The 16,820-nt window shown below is 40.4% G+C and overlaps 1 protein-coding gene and 1 pseudogene across 1 annotated transcript in view; both read right to left on the reverse strand.

Moving 5' to 3' along the window:
* The window catches only part of SLC16A1 (solute carrier family 16 member 1), a 49,549-nt gene extending 34,575 nt beyond the window's left edge, over window positions 1–14,974 (reverse strand). The window contains exon 1 of the mRNA XM_053592891.1: window positions 14,657–14,974. The gene's annotated coding sequence lies outside the window, so the exon portion shown is untranslated. The remainder of the gene's footprint in view (window positions 1–14,656) is intronic.
* On the reverse strand, window positions 14,796–15,675 carry LOC128585462 (translation initiation factor IF-2-like; annotated as a pseudogene).
* Between the last annotated feature and the right edge of the window lie 1,145 nt (window positions 15,676–16,820).

A 16,820-nucleotide genomic window follows, 5' to 3' on the forward strand; every position in this document is an offset into this window, starting at 1 on the left:
TGCAATCCCTTTCAAAGCACCACTATCATACTTTAAAGATCTGGAAAAATAGTACTTTGTTTTATATGAAATCAGACACCTCTAATAGCCAACACATTACTCAGAAATAAAAGCAAATCAGGAGGAATCACACTACCAGACTTCCAACTATACTATGAGTCGACAGTGATCAAAACAGTATGGTACTGGCACAAAAACAGACAGGTAGATACAAGCAACAGAATTGAGAACTAAGAGATGAACCCAGACACTATCATCATTAGATCTTTGATAAGCCCATCAAAAATATAAACTGGGGGAAAGATTCCCTATTTAACAAATGGTGCTGGGAGAATTGGCTGGTGACTTGTAGAAGACTGAAACTGGACCCACACCTTGCACCATTAACAAAAATTGACTCTCACTGGATAAAAGATTTAAACTTAGGACATAAAACTGTAAAGATTCTTGGAGAGAGTGCAGGAGAAACACTTGAAGAAACTGGCCTGGGAGAATACTTTATGAGGGGGATCCCCCAGGCAATTGAAGCAACACCAAAAATACATTACTGGGATCTGATCAAATTAAAAAGCTTCTGTACAGCCAAGAACACAGTAAGTAAAGCAAGCAGACAGCCCTCAGAATGGGAGAAGATATTTGCAGGTTATGCTTCTGATAAAGGTTTGATAACCATAATCCACAGAGAACTCAAACTTATTAATAAGAAAAGAACAAGTAATCCCATTTCATTGTGGGCAAGAGACTTGAACAGAGGCTCCTCTAAAGAAGATAGGCACATGGCCTACAGACACATGAAAAAATGCTCATCATCTTTAATCATCAAAGAAATGCAAATCAAAACCACTTTGAGATATCATCTAACTCCCGTAAGAGTGGATCACATAATCCCCGAACTACAGATGTTGGTGTGGATGTGAAGAAAAGGGAACACTTCTGCACTGCTGGTGGGAGTACAAGCTAATACATCCCTTTTGGAAAGCAGTATGGAGAATACTCAGGGATCTAAAAGTAGACCTGCCATTTGATCCTCCAATTCCTCTACTAGGTTTATATCCAAAAGACCAAAAATCACTTTATCGCAAAGATATTTGCACCAGATTGGTCACTGCAGCTCAATTCATAATACCCAAGTTGGAAGAAGCCCAAGTGCCCATCAACCCATAAATGGATTAATAAATTGTGGTATATGTATACCATGGAATATTATGCAGCCTTAAAAAAGATGGATACTTAACCTCTTTTACGTTCACATGGATGGAGCTGGAATATATCCTACTTAGTAAAGTATCTCAAGAATGGAAGAAAAAATGTCCAATGTACTCAGTACTATTATAAAACCAATTTAGAATCACTCACACTTTCATATGAAGAACAGATCACAACTATGGCCCAAGATGAAGGAGGGAGGAGGAGCAAGTAGGAGGGGACGTGGGGAGGTCAGATCCGAGGGAAAATGAATGGTGGAATCACACCTATGGTGCTTAATGCAAGGGTACATGTCAGATCTATTAGTATAGATTATAAATGTCTTAACACAATAAGTAAATGAGATGAGGTATATATTAATCAGAGTGATGTAAGCATTCCTAATTCTATACGAAATCAGCACATTGTACCCCATAAATGCATTAATGTTTATACACGATCTATGTGTTTATGATACAAAATTAAAAAAAAAGAATTTTCAAAACAAGAAAAACCAACATCTACTTACTTTTATGTCTGATATGTAAGCTATATGCACAAATTACAATGCAAAATGTATCTCCCTTTAATAATTTAACTTGAAAAAAAAATAATTTAACTTGAAGCTCAAGCATGTATGAAAAGTTGTGAAATACCTGTTAAAATGTTTATTACAAAAATCTTTCAAGATTTTTATTTTTATTTCATCTGACAAACAGCAATAGATGAGAACAAAATTCAACAATGAAACCTATATTAGCATCTTTTATTACTAGGGTATGGCTCCACTTCTAGTAAACTTCTTCTAAGGGGAAACAGCAAGAAACATTGTTAACATTCACATTGTTAACAGTGAATTACTATTTCAAAAAGGAAGAAAATAAAGTCAACAAACAATTAAATATACCATCCAAGGTTGAAAGGAACAGTCTTATAATAGCAGATTAATTCTCTATTCTTGGCCTTAAGAACTTCCTAAGTACTACACTACACTCCTTGGACATTTTATCCTTCCTTTCTACTATCCAAGTACAAATTACGGTATAACTTTCTTTATGAGTCCTCCAATCACAAAGAACATGTGTTAGTTTTTATTAATGCAATAAAAAATGAGATGTACTTTGTTTACTAAAAAAGATTCATATAAAGGCAGGATTTTAGGATCATGATAGGAAAAGATGATAATCTGCCAATGTCCTAAATTATCAAATTTCATTTGTTTCTGCAATATCGCAAATTAAGATTTAAAAAATTATACATCATAGACCTATATGATCATTTTTTTAAAGTCTATCAGGAGGACAGGGCCAGTGGCTCATGCCTATAATCCTAGCACTCTGGGAAGCTGAGACGGGCAGACTACTTGAGCTCAGGAGCTTGTAAATAGCCTGAGCAAGAGCGAGACTCCATGTCTGGCCGGGTGTTGTGGCAGGTACCTGTAGTCCCAGCTACTTGGGAGGCTGAGGCAAGAGAATCACTGGAGTCCAAGAGTTTGAAGCTGCTATGAGCTATAAGGCCACCACATTTTACCAAGGCTGACAAAGAAAGACTCTTGTCTCAAAAAAAAAAAAAGTCTATCAAGATACAAATAAACATTTTTGCCATTCATTCAACTCCACAAAATTTGAGTGTCTGAAGTGAAAGCAGTATACACAGACAGACATGGTCCCTGCATTCATGGAGCTTAGATTCTGGGAAGGAAGGAAAATAAACAGATAAAGCTTAAGTAAACTAAATAAATATGCTCTGATAAGTATACATAAAATGTTACACTACTAGAGGATGAAAGGGGAAGATAATATCCTCTTTCAATATACCTATGTTGACTGCCTTATTCCATTGAATATGCATTACACTCTTACTATGCAAAGTAGTAAGATAAGAAATTATGCATGGTAATCATCATAGAAAACTTAGAAGATGTGTAAAATAAAATTTGTCATTTTACCATCCTCACATTAAGTTACTCTCATGTTTATGTAAATTCCTCGGACTTCCTTTAAGGATAGTCATGCGTAAGTACATAAGTAAATATTGGACATTTATGTATGCGTTGTATGTATGCACATACGTTGCTTAATAGCCTGCTCTTCCCATTTAACATCAGAACCATTTTTCAATGTGTCTAGTTCTACAATATTATTTCTGAATAGTGGTATTACCACTTACTATCGCACACTTAGGTTGCTACATTTTCCCCCCTTCTATAAATGTTAACTGTGGTGAACTAGAAATTTAGGATAAATTTGTATTTTGTTTTTTTTTTTGAGATAGAGATTCTGTCACCCTGGGTAGAGTGCCATGGCTTTATAGCTCACTACAACCTCAAACTCTTGGGTTTGAGCAATCCTCTTGCCTCAGCCTCCCAAGTAGCTAGGACTACAGGCGCCTGCCACAATGCCCAGCTACCTGTGCTGAAGTGATCCTCCCGCCCCAGCTTCCCAAAGTGCTAGGAATATAGGCATAAGCCACCATTCCCAGCCTAGCATAAATTTTTAGACATACAATTTCTGTGAAGTTCTAAAGTTTTTGACTCAGATCACCAATTTGCCCTCAAGATTCTACCAATTTCTATTCCCTACCACAGTATAACACAGGGCCTATTTTTTCCATTTGTGGCAAATGTGTTCAACGAAGAACTACACCAATATTAAGAAGATAAAGTGCCAATGTTCTTAGTATGTCAAGGATTGTAAGGTTTATTTTAAGATAGACAATACCAAATCTGTATTTTTTCTACATTAAAAGTTCACCTAGTGTTCAATGTCAGATGAATAATAAGTGGCTAACTCTCCAGTGTAACAGGACTGAGCAGTATGATTCTTGGGTAAAAGACAGATACCTTGTCAAAAGTAGTGGCAAATTCATTTTTACTTTTCACTATAATCCCCGACTTCCAGAACATTTTCCCACCTCAATTAGGAACCTAGGCTACTTCTCAAAGTCATGCAACAGAGAAACTTAAATACTGTGTGTCTATAATACATTGTAGAAAATAACAACATAATTACTAAAACAAAACTTATGCAATCTAGTTTTGTTTTTTTTTTTTTTGTAGAGACACAGTCTCACTCTATGGCCCTCGGTAGAGTGCCGTGGCCTCACACAGCTCACAGCAACCTCCAACTCCTGGGTTTAAGCGATTCTCTTGCCTCAGCCTCCCGAGTAGCTGGGACTACAGGCGCCTGCCACAACGCCTGGCTAATTTTTTTTTGGTTGCAGTTTGGCCAGGGCCGGGTTTGAACCCGTCACCCTCAGTATATGGGGCCAGCGCCTTATCGACTGAACCACAGGCGCCGCCCCAATCAAGTTAGTTTAGATCTCTTTAATATTGGAGCTAAAGGGTAAGTGTACTCACTGGTAGGGATCAGAAGGCAGATAAAGATGTTGATAGATTAGAAAATAATTTCATGGATATTTCAAAACTTTAAGAAATTAGTAGAGCCAATTCTTTATTACATCAATCATGGTTAAATATATACTTATAAGTTTCCTTTTCCTTGACAGAACTGTACCATTAGTGCTTCTCACACTTACTAGCAAAGATTGAGGCTTTTTTGTCTCAAAAACCGTGGGAAAGAAGGAAAAAAGAGATATTCTAATAGGCCCACTGTAATGGGGGAGGAGGGTAAAGATCTTTTAAAGAATATACGTACAGTAATCACATTTCAGGCAATATAAGTGTTAAGTGGAGAAAAAAGGGAAGAAAAAGTCAACTGCATGATTCCCTAGGGAGAAAAGGACAGCCCACCAAGGGGTAACTGCCTTAGGATATCTCTGTTCTAAAAATCAAGTCAAAGACATAAAGACAGCATAATTTTATTTCAAACTCACAAATTAATGTGATACAAGAGAAGCACTGAGTAATTTGCAAAAACAACAACAAAAAAAATGGAAGGCTTTTCATTAACTGATAATTTCTCCAATTTTACCTAACATTAAGGTAACATCCTTATTGTTTTTCTGAATACACCTTGCCATATGGTGTTAATTTCCTCCATGACATCTAACTTAATGCTTCTTGGGTAATAACTTAGAAAACTCTTAATGCTTTCTGGGTGTTAAGTCCAGAAAGAGATAGAAAACGTTTCATTTTGTTTTGTTTTGTTTATTGAAACATAGTCTCACTCTGTCCCCTGGACTAGAGTACCATGGCATCAGCCTAGCTCATAGCAACCTCAAACTACCTTGCTCAAGCAATCATCTTGCTTCAGCCTCCCAAGTAGCTAGGACTACAGGCATGTATCACCATACCTGGCTAATTTTTTTCTATTTTTATGGGGTGTGGCTTTGCTTAGGTCTCAAACCCCTGACCTCAAGTGATCTCCCTCCGACCTTCGCTTCCCAGGGTGCTAGAATTAACAGGCATAAGCCACCGCTTCTGGCTTGTTTTAATAAAGAAAAACAAATTACTGAATACAACTTTTGGCACACATATTCTCATCAGTCTCCCTTTTGGAGCTACTATAACACCAGTGAATTTTGCCTTCTTCTCACAGACTGAAAAACTGACTATTGCCTTTGTTGAGAGCCCTATGTCCCTTTGTCGTTAATTTATTTTTTGCCTAACCAAGTTTCCAAATGTAGACCCATTTCGCATTTTATAAAACAACAATGTGAGCAATAGTGGAGAAAGGGAAGTTAGAGGCTTCCCTAACACCCTAATTTAGCTTGGCAGAATTCCAGGTTATATTCTGGAATAAATAATGGTACATATTCTGTTTTCTACAACAACCCAAAATAAGCAAATCAAGATTTAAGTGGGTTATTTCAGTTTATTAATACATATCTACCTCATTTCAGAATGAAGAAATTTTAATCCAGAAGGCAGAATTAAAATTATAAACAAGTGTGTTCTCAGCGTTATGTCATTTAGGTTACTTTGAATATAAATGAGTACTTGAATATAATAGGTGGTGTTTCTACTACAATCTACTTCACTGCCAGTATTCTGAAGCCTAATACAGAGAGTAAGTGGATTATAATTCATTAAGAGGAAGATAAACAACAGAGAAAGCTTTTCCTTTTCTTGCAAAAAGCTGAGTTGAACTGAGTATAAATGATTAACATTATACTTAGTTTTACATAAAAAATATCTTTGAGGACAACAGAATAATATTTCACTTAAAAATTTTTATTTTCATTATAAGTCTTCAAACTTATATGTATTTGTCTTTTTCTAATAATTTCTTGCATGTCTTGTACACAACAGTAATTGTTTAATAAAAACCCTTTGAATGAGTTTGATGATACATTTGACCTCCATCATCTCCAAAAAAGAATTAAGTTATTTTGTTTTCTTGTTTGCTTCACTAGTGCCAAACCACACAAGAGTATTAAAATTGAATACTGCTTGTTTGGCATTAAAGCATTATTACCATTCTCTCCATGGAAATCTTTAGTAAAAGGAAAAATTTCATGGGTTCTAAAGAGAAACTGACATATATACTATTCTCAAATTGGCAAGGCTTTTTTAGAAGATATTCACAGACACTACAGATGTATCAAAAAGAAATCAGCATTGCTGCCTCAAAATAAACTACAGCTAAACATACATTCTTTTTAATTGCTGACAATATAAATCTTAGGCTATGTTGTCATTAAGACAATTACTGGTTCTCTTATTAGAAATATACAATTTTTAAATGAGTGTTTTATTTTCCAGGAACCTATTAATTGTTAAACTACTACCCTTCTCCATCAAGTTTTTTTTTTTTTAATTGAGACAGAGTCTTACTTTGTCACCCTTGGTAGAGTGCTGTGGTGTCATAGCTCACAGTAACCTTAAACTCTTGGGCTCAAGCCATTCTCTTGCCTCAGCCACCCAGTAACTGGGTCTATAGGTGCCCACCACAATGTCCTGCTATTTTTTCTGTCTGTTTGTTTAGCAGGCCCAGGTCGGGTTTGAACCCACTAACCCCAGTGCATGTGGCTGGCACTCTAATCTCTGAGCTATGGGCATCTAGCCCTCCATCAAGATTTTTGGTGGCAGAGTAAATACTACCAATCATTATGCAATCACAACAGACTAAGCATGTATATTTCTAATCTGTCGGGCAGGTATTTCAAAACTGAGTTTCACTGACCTCTTCAGTTACTTCAGTTGAACAAAATAAAGGCCTGCACAAATACAGTGAGCTACTGAAGACAGGTGTTAAGCAGTTTTAAGTACATTTGCTGATGTGAATGCACCAAACAGGGCGAGAAAATACCTCAAGTCAGTAAGGACATTCACTGTTCCATTTAATTTATGGCTCTTAAAACAGAACTTTGAAAACACACACATACATTTCCTGAATACAAAGAAAATTATTCTACTTTTATGTGTGAAAATCATTTTACTCTCCTTTAGCATATAGACAAGCATTTTATTCCTTGTCATTTATAAGGTCAGAATTTATAATGATTAATAAATAAGTCAGTCAACAGCCAAAGACTGTTTAACTTATAACATCATGATAACATAATCCTGTGATATCATAATCTGTGTGCTGTGTTGCACCACAGGTTTTGGCTAACTTCATTCTCACACTGGAACTTAAAGGAGTTAGGAGATGGGGTCCTTAACCTCTCTTTGGTGCCACAGATTCCTTTGGTAGTTTGGTAAAACCTATGGAACAGTTGTCAGAAATATGTTATTAAGTGTATAATAAAATGTAGGGCAGTGCCTGCAGCTCAGTGGCTAGGGTGCTGGACACTTACACCTAGGCTGGTGGGTTTAAACCCGGCGCAGGCCTGCTAAACAACAATGACAACTACATCAAGAAAATAGCCGGGTGTTGTGGTGGATGCCTGCAGTCCCAGCTACTTGGGAGGCTAAGGCAAGAGAATCACTTAAGCCCAAGAGTTTGAGGTTGCTGTGAGCTGTGACACCACAGTACTCTACCAAGGGTGACAGCTTGAGACACTGTCTCAAAAAAAAAAAAAAAAGCAAAGGTAGAACTATCAAAATATTTTTAATTGGAAATAATGTGGTTTTTTAAATTAATAAATTAAGAGTTAGCAGTGGTCTACCAACCACAGTAATTTGGAGGTAGTAATAAGCTTAAACAATTTCGAGATAGTTACAATTGTAGTATGATACAAAATATGTGATTTCTACTGGTCACAAAGTCACAAATACTGCTGATATAACCATGGTTTATTACCTACATTTGTTGAAAGAAATCCCAAATTTTAGTTTTAAGTTAATGAAAAGATGTACCTTTTCCCCCCAATCAAGTTCTCAGACTCCCCTGAATTGCATCTACCTTAGAGAACCAATACGCATGCCTCAGGTTAAAAATCCCTACTTGGGGAACAGAAGAGAGAGTTAATAAAGTAAAAACATAGCTTTGGTTCTCGAAACTCAGTGAGGCAACTTATAAAGGCTCTGTTACTCTCCAAAATAGGATAACACACTAGAGCAGCATGTTAGCCTTTTAATCATTCAATAATCTTCAGAAAATCTGTATAGGAAAAGCAGAATCACAAAGAAGACATATTTTCAACCAGTAATCGAGTATGCAACTTAGAATACCAGTACATTCTTAGGAAATTTCCCTTTATACAAAGGTTAAGTTATTGTAATCAAATCAGATTCAACCATTTCAGGAGCTGTTATGAACAATCAACAGAGCTGCCCCTTACTGTGCAGTGTAAATGGCCAGTGGCAGCTTGTCTTACTGTTGTGGTGGATATGAACTCATCCCATCATTGTGCTTATTGTGACCCTGGAAGATCAACCACCATTCCCACTAAGAAGACTTAATGCATTTTAATTCCTTCTCCCCATGACACTAGGAACCAAACATGCCACCTATGATAGTCTTTCTGCCATACAGATCCACTGTAAAAATTCCTATAACAGCCCCTGCCCCCAAAAGAAAATGAAAAGTACAGGGAAGGCATGGTGGAAAATGCCAGTTTGTGAGGGCAAATTAAAAGAAAAGTAACATACAGAACTTAAAAAGGTAACTTAGAGCCATATATCATGGAAGACTTAATTTTATCCAGACAGATACTACTTAATTTGGTAGACACTGGAAAACCATGAGAAGTTTTTTTATTAGAGGAACTAGTAGCACATTGCAGGAAAAACTGGAAAAGGGTGCGACAATGACAGAAGGTAAAAAGCCATTCGTTGCATTAGTTGTGGCAGCTACATAAACTAGGTAGCAGTAATATGAATGAAAAAAGGGTGTAGGTAGTGGAAGCAAGCAATAACAAAGGGGAGAAGGGATTGGCATCTATCTGCATATGGTAGGGCAGGGGGCATACTAGAAGCATTAAGGTGATTCAGGGGTTTTAAGACTGGCTATCTGGAAGACTGTAGAGTCAGAAGAAAAGAATAGGTTTGGAGGATGAAGGAGCTGGGGACAGAGATGATGACAGAGTGACACAGAAAGTTCGAAATGCCCAGGAAGTAACTGGAAAAGCAGATCCTCCGTAACCGTAGTCAACCCCTGTCTTCAAGGGCTAAAAATCTGGAATCTGGTTATACCTAGAAATTTAGATTTGTTAGTGATTCTGCCAGGTATTTCCTAATAGCTGTGAGAAAAATAAACCCTCCAAGAAAAGACCAGAGAAGACAAAAAGAAACTCCATCAATTTAAGAACAGAATTTAAAAATATTTCAAATACTAGGCCAGGAGCAGTGACTCATGCCTAAGATCCTAGCACTCTGGGAGGCTGAAGCAGGTGGACTGCCTGAGCTCACAGGTTCGAGACCAACCTGAGTAAGAGTGAGACCCCATCTCTAAAAACAGCCAGGCATTGTGGCTGGTACCTGTAGTCCCTGTTACTTGGGAGGCTGAGGCAAGAGGATTGTTTGAGCCCAGGAGTTTGAGGTTGCTGTGAGCTATCATGCCACAGCACTCTACCAAGGGTGACAAAGTGAGGCTCTATACCAAAAATAAAAAAATTAGCTGGATGTTGTGGCAGGCACCTGTACTCCTAACTACTCGAAAGGTTGAGGCAAGATGATGGCTTAAACCCAAGAATTTAAGGTTATTGTGAGCTATAATGCCACACCACTCTATCCAGGGCAACAGAGTGAGACTGTCTAAATAAATAAATAAATAATCTAAATACTAAAAGCCATCTGAAATGTTAACATCAAGTGCTAAAAACAATTTTAACAACTTAAAATAGTGGCTTATAAAGACATACCTTGATATATTTATATACATTTCTAGAAAAACAGAGTGTCTCAATCATATACCAAAGGCTGTTAACTATTATTTTTTTTCACACAGAGTCTCACTCTGTTACCCAGGCTAGAGTGCCATGGTGTCAGCCTAGCTCACAGCAACCTCAATCTACTGGGCTCAAGCAATCCTCTTACCTCAGCCTCCAAAGCAGCTGGGACTACACGTGCCTGCCAGCCTCCAAGTAGCTGGGACTACAGGCACCTGGCTTATTTTTTTATTTTTCGTAAAGACAGGGTGTCACTCTCTTTCTCTCTTGCTTAGGCTGGTCTTGAACTCACGAGCTCAAGTGATCCTCCTGTCTTGGCCTCCCAGAATACTAGGATTACAGGCATTGAGTCATAGCACCAACCTACCACATCCTATTAAAACACATAAACTTCAACTTGCCCTTCCTATTCAAACTGTTTAGGAGGTATTCTAATTAAGAAGTGAAGTAATAGAATTAAAGGCATAGTTATTTTCTTTTGCAAACCATTAGTGAAATAATAGATTGTTAATATAGCAGAAAGAGGGACAAAGTATATGCCTCCTTAAGGAACTACACACCACTACATGTTTTACTTTCTCTCAACCTTTGCACTCTCATTCAGAAATCACATCTGAACTGATGTAAGTTTGCTCAAAGACTTCAATCTAGCTACCAATTTAAAGGAAATACAAGGAATAGAGGGACATATGAAACTAGGACATGTTAAAACTATACCAGAGGGACATATTCATCAAAATCCAAAATGAGAGAAACTGTAGGAAAAATGACCCAATTCCTTCAACAAATAAATTACAAGGAAAATTAGGGAAAGTGGGATACCTCTAGATTAAAAGAGACATCTGATCAAATGTATGTACTGTGTGACCTTATTTGGGTCCCAAATCAAGCTATTTAAAGGTAACATAGGAAAATTTGAATACTGACTGGATATTTTGTAGTATTAATTTTTATATGTGGAATAATGGTACCATTGTTACGATTTTCTTGAGAGCCATCTTTCAGAGATAGATACTGAAATATTTATAAGGAAATAATTATATCTAGGATTTGCTTCATAATAACCCAGAAGGGTCTGGGGAGACTAGGTAGGGGGTAGAGATGAAGTATGTGCCTCAAACTACTTGAGTTTTGAAATTTTCCATACTAAACTGTTTAAAAGGAAAACAAAAAAAGAAAAAACACCACTCTCAGTGTCACCAACAAAAACAGAGGTCAGGGCGGCACCTGTGTCTCAGTTGGTAGGGCCCTGGCCCCATATACAAGGGTGGCAGGTTCGAACTTGGCCCTTGTCAGCTAAGACAGCCATGACAACTGCAACAACAACAAAAACAGAGGTCAGGAATGGGTCTGAATTTTGCCTCCAAAGCGTACAAACTGAGCAGTCCTAGTCCAGTCACACAACCTCTTAGTATCCCTACTGGTTAAACGAAGACGTATACCTAACAAATTCACATTTTCTCAAGCTAGAAACCTGGGTGATGTCCTTAACTCATCTGGCTTCCCCATATTCCCCTATCAGTTCCCCACCAAATCCTTTTTCCCTTTCTCTTCCCACTGCTGTCCATCTTGTCCACCACTGTGGTCTCACACCACTCCAAAAGCCTCCCTTTAATCTGTTTTCCACACTCTATCTAAGGTGACGTTCCTAAAAGCAAATGGTATTGCCAGGCCAACTGAAAATCAGCTTAGACTCATTTCAGTAAGCTTCAAGATTTTGCTCCTTTAAATTTTTTTAGCCTCTTTCCTGCTTCCTTAAAATGACTTGTCTCTCCATTTTCTGACACTACCTTTTAAAATCCCATCTCTCCACATTCAATCTGACCCCTGTACGCTTTAGCTGTGGTGAAATTCTTTCAGCTCTTGCACTGTACCCCGTACTCCGACTGCAGCTTCAGTACTCCATCATTTCTTGCCTAGCTAGCTCCTTTCCATCCTTCAAATATCAGGTTAAATAGTGTTTCCTCAGAGATGTCTACCCAGATTGCTTCTACATTAAGTTGGATATCTTCTCATACTTACACAAAACAGTAGTAGTTCCTACAAGAACCTATACTTACCCGATTATAACACTCCATACTTGTTTATAAAGAGTACTTGCTGTGGTAATTACACATTTACCTGTTTTCAGCTAGACTATAAACTCTGGGAAAGCAAGTGCTAGAATTTCTTCATTGCTGAATCCTAAGTCTCTCATAATGCCTGATAGTCAATAACGAATTGCTGAATATATAAAATTCACAACTTTCTGGACTAGTTTCCCCCTAGACAAGTTCCATCTTCTGAATCCTCACATGTAACAAAAACAGCCATGAAGGCATTTATACCAGGATCTGAATCCTGCATAAGAATCCACATTATGAAGTAAACTGAAAACATCATGCAAATGAGGAAAAGACACAAGAAGTTGACAAGTTATTACTCTAAAATTTATTTTCATTATAAATGAATTGAATTTGGGATAAAAAAATTAAAAATTAAATTAAAACCTATTTTGAGACTACGATAATGTGTATCCATATTCACAACCTTAGAGAAAACTCAGGATTGTCAATCTGATAAAAATGGGACTCAACACACATGGTTTCCACCCAACCATTAACAAGTTTTCAGACCTAAGATGGTAGGTAAGTCACTTAACCTCTCCAGCCTCAGTTTCCTTATCTGTAAAATAATGACCAGCTGGTCATTAATATTCTTTCCAGAGCTATACTACACACTTTAATATTTAAAAGGCCAAATTATTGAAATATTAAACAGTTTCATCCTGTGGTGGTATGGTCCTTTTTTTCCTTTTTAATCTGTTTAGGGATGTAACAGCCTGTTATGTTAAGCTTCCAACTAAACCTTTAAATCTATTCAGCTATAAAAAATCTCACAAAATGCTCCTCAGACCGTACCTTGCACATTTAACAAGGGTCACCGCAATCTAAAAACAACAACATCTATCTAAACCGGAATGAATTACCAAAATATATTCAATTTTTGTTTAAATAAAAAGCTTACCACAAAATATTTTAAGTGCTAGATGTCTTGAATTCTTGATCATTTCTATGGCAATCTGAAGGCAGACTTGGATTTACAGGTATTATTTAACACCTAATTAAAAAAACGAAGAGACATAGTCTCTGCTTCACCTCATTGGGCTGATAGCTGAGATAAAAAATTATTTATTTATGGCTTAATTGCTCTCATACTCTTCCAAACTCTCACACCCTTAGGAGTTCACCCTACCACAAAATTCCAGTAGTTGCTAACCCACACTTTTTTTTATTAGGGAACTGATGTGTACACATCTTATCTCAAAGCCAGAGTAATTTTTGAAAAAAAAAAAAAAATTCAAAACTAGTTATAGTGAATAAAGTAGTTTATAAACATTTCACTGTTATCAGAAGCCCAATTTACAATCAGCCAGTGGAAACGGGGGAAAGACTGAAGTAGTAACAAGTTTGTTTCCTGCTTTAGATTAATTACGAACTAATTTTGGCAACTGCTTGTTGTAGCAAATAGGTCCCGGTAAAAAAATAAAATGTTAAGATGCACGTGGAAAAAAAGACGTCCTTGGAACCAAAAGCGTGCATCTGACCAAGTGTAACGCTATCCCTCAGACCGGTCTCAACAGGGCCGCCCTCAGTGCAGGAGCAGGAGGGCGCAGCGGCGGACATTCCGCAGCCACAGGTTGAATGACAAAGAGCCCCAGTCAGCACCAGTCCCGGGAGTCTGCCGCTACTCCGTCCCCTCAGCAAAGTTCGCTCCAACCCTGCAGTTGCGCCTTGGCTGCGGGGAGTGCAGCGCCCCACATCGCTCTCCAAAGTCACCAGGTGGGACACGGATCGGCAGGCCGAGAAGGCTGGGCGGATATGCCACGAATCCAAAATAACTCCCGCCCGAGTCCCTTCCCTTGGAGCAGAAGGCGGCCAGGAGAATCTGGAGGTACCACGTGAAGCAGCCCCAAGTCGTCCCTTTTCAAGATCAAACCATCTCCGGAGGAGCCTACGGAAGACTAGAGGGGATGCGACATCCCCAAGGTCACTGTGCACCACGAACCAACTCCTCGGCCAGGCCAGGGGCCGGCACCTGACCACGGGGCCCGCGGCTCTCCCGGGAGAGGCGCTGTCCCCGGCGCCTCAAGGTCCCCTTCAACAACGCTGCGCTCTGGGGCCATGCGGCTGTGCCAAGGCATGATGTCCTCGGTCGGGCCGCCTCCCTTCCTCAGAGAAGAGGTCTCCCCACACCCGAGGTCGGGGGCACCGCGGGTTCCGCGCCGAGCCCCGCCGGCCGTTACCCAACTAACCGTTATGTGCGCGGCTCGAGGCGCCGAGCCTGTGCGTGACGCGGCGGAACAGGCTGGAGTTCCGCGGGGCCCAGGTTCTGGCTCGCGTCCTTCGCCGGCTGCCGGGTTCGCGCGCGCGAGCGCCCACGCGGCCAGTTAGTCACGTCGCAGCTCGCCACTTTGTCTGACTCGGCCGGCACGGCTGCCTTATAACCCGCCGGGGGCTGGAGCATGCGCACAGAGGGCGGAGCCGACGCTCCCGGCCGCCGCCCCCTCCCAGGCACACTGAAGCCCCAACTGCAACTCGCGCTCCACGAGCTCCCAGCCCAGCGCGCCCGCCCGCTCGCTTGCTCGCCCGCGTGCGCCGACGCCCCCTCCTCCCCACGTGACCCGCGGCCCCGCCAGACCTGCGCACCGCACCCCCGCTCTGCGGCACGGAGCCGCCACGCTCCCCGGGCGGGCCCCCTCCGCCTAGCGGAGGAGGTCGTGGCGAGGTGCACCCGTCCGTCTCCTCCCTCAGTTTCTAGCAGAGAAAAAGGAAAAGCTGCCGGAACGCCCGACCCTGAGGTGTGGGGGGCGCTGGGCGCGCAGAGGAACCGGGAAGCGGCCGGAGAGCGGGGGCCGGTTCGCCCCGGGGAGGCGCCCGGCGGCCGCGCTTTAGAGCCCGGGCTGTGGGCTGGATGCGTTGGGTTCCGATCCGGGAATCCGAGCCCGGCGCTTAGGTCACTGACCTCGGGGAAGTTACTCAACCCCTCGGGGCCTGTTTCCTCATCTCTCAAGTGGCAACAGTAATAAAACCGATTTCGTAGGCCATTAGGAGGTTTTAAGGAGAGACTGCGTGGAACTTTGTCGCCGCAGAGCCTGGCCTGTGGCGTTGATGCGTGGTGGGTACTAAAGGCAAGTCGGGAAGGAAGAGCAGGTAAGAGGGTGTCGAGAGCGGCCCCGGGGGGTGGGGGGGAGGGCAGGGTGCGGACGTGGGAGACGTGGAGCAAGGAGAATGCAGAAAGGCGGGATGTTGATGGACCATTAATTGGGGACATGGTGGAATTACAGCTCTCAGTGCTGGGAGCTAAGCACGTTTCCCGAACGATCTTGTATAATCCTCACAACCCTGTGAAATAGGAAGTACTGTGATCATTTTGTAAATAGGGACATGTGGCTCAGAGAGGTGAAGTGACTTTCCAGACATTGCAGAGCTGGCAGTGGCCAACATCTGAAGCTAGTCTCCAGAGCCTGTCTTTGTCATACGAGCTGCTGCGAACAGATAACCAAAGTGTGTTGAAGTTTAAATAATCATGCCTTGCCGCTGATGCCTAGGAATTTTGAGAAATACTAAAAAAAATTATGTATCAAGGTTACTGCTTTCAAAGAGCTTACAGATTTGGGGAGGAGATTGAATTGGGGGCAAATAAACCAGCATTTATTGAGCACTTGTCACCTTTCCCCCCTTGTCACCATGTCCTCCTCCTCTGGCTCCCCACTTCTCACAGTAACCCTGTAATTAAGCCTTACAGTTTCTCTTTTGCAAATGGAGAACCAGAAATTAAGGAGGAGTAAGGATCAGAGGAGGAGGAGGATCGGGTGCTTTCCAATAAAAATTTGTTATGTTGGTAGAAGACAGTATAGAACCCATGTCCTCGTTCTGTTTATGAGTAATATGATAATTATCTTTTACGTTTCATAAACGCAGAGAAGAGGAGGGCATTTCAGGTCACCGGGAAGTCAGAACTTAGAACAGCAGTGCCTAAGAATTGTGAGGATGGCATCAGCGTTCAGGTAGATGGTGAAGAGAATCAAGTTAGGGAGAGCATGGGAGACTAGTTCAGGTGTGAATTTCTAAGGTGGTAAAATGATTTCCAGGAGACCTCAAAAGGCTTACAGAGCAGCAGAATGTCATAGATTCACAATAAGGGACCTGGAAACCAGATCCCTGGAGTTCCAATTCTGATACTTCTGCTTACTAGCTCTGTGCCCTTAGGTGAGTCAATTTTACGTTTCTGAACCTCACTTGTCTCCTCTGTAAAACAAGGATAGTATCTATTCCAAGGTGTTATTATGATAATAAAACTAGTATTTATTTCAGTGTCTAGTGTATAGTGAGTACTAAATGTGTATAACCATGGAAAACCAGATTTTCCATGAAATTAACTCTAAAGATTATCCCTAAAGCCCTCATTTGAAAAGA

This window comes from Nycticebus coucang, chromosome 5, assembly GCF_027406575.1.
Source record: "Nycticebus coucang isolate mNycCou1 chromosome 5, mNycCou1.pri, whole genome shotgun sequence".
NCBI classification, from domain to species: Eukaryota; Metazoa; Chordata; class Mammalia; order Primates; family Lorisidae; genus Nycticebus; species Nycticebus coucang.